Genomic DNA, 546 nt, shown 5'->3' with positions numbered 1-546 from the left:
GTTTTAAAATAGCCACCATTTTTATTCCCCCGTACGTCAATTTTGACTAGTAATTTTACATAGTTTTCATTAAAGTAATCAACATTTAGGGTGAAATAACCTCTTATAATGGCCTTTATTCTCCTCTTGGACTTTTTTACTATAGAGATGTCCAATAACACTCGAATTAAAGCTAGTTTGATGTGCTATAAAGTATATTTGATGTGCTATAAGTTTTTAACCTATAGCTTAAACTTTGCTATTTTGTTATCAGAAATAGACCTAATCGAAAAAACAAAATAATTATTGAATTACAAAATAATTCAAAAAAGGAAAACCTCGTACATACGTGCTGGTAACAATTTAAGGTTATGTGGAACTAGTTCGACATGTGGGCCTAATGGTCCTTTTTGTCAACCCCTGGCGGCTAACTGGAGGTTTCCGTCGCGTGCTACCAGGAGTAGATAGAAGTGTTAAGATTCGTTGCTCGCTGTCACCAATTATAACTATTAACTGCCACAGGTAGGCATTAAACCTACATCGTTCTGAATCAGACTATCTGGGACT

This window comes from Halyomorpha halys, unplaced genomic scaffold (genome assembly GCF_000696795.3).
Source record: "Halyomorpha halys isolate HHAL.00 unplaced genomic scaffold, Hhal_1.1 Scaffold1149.1, whole genome shotgun sequence".
NCBI lineage: Eukaryota > Metazoa > Arthropoda > Insecta > Hemiptera > Pentatomidae > Halyomorpha > Halyomorpha halys.
Note: the sequence above shows the minus strand (reverse complement) of the source record.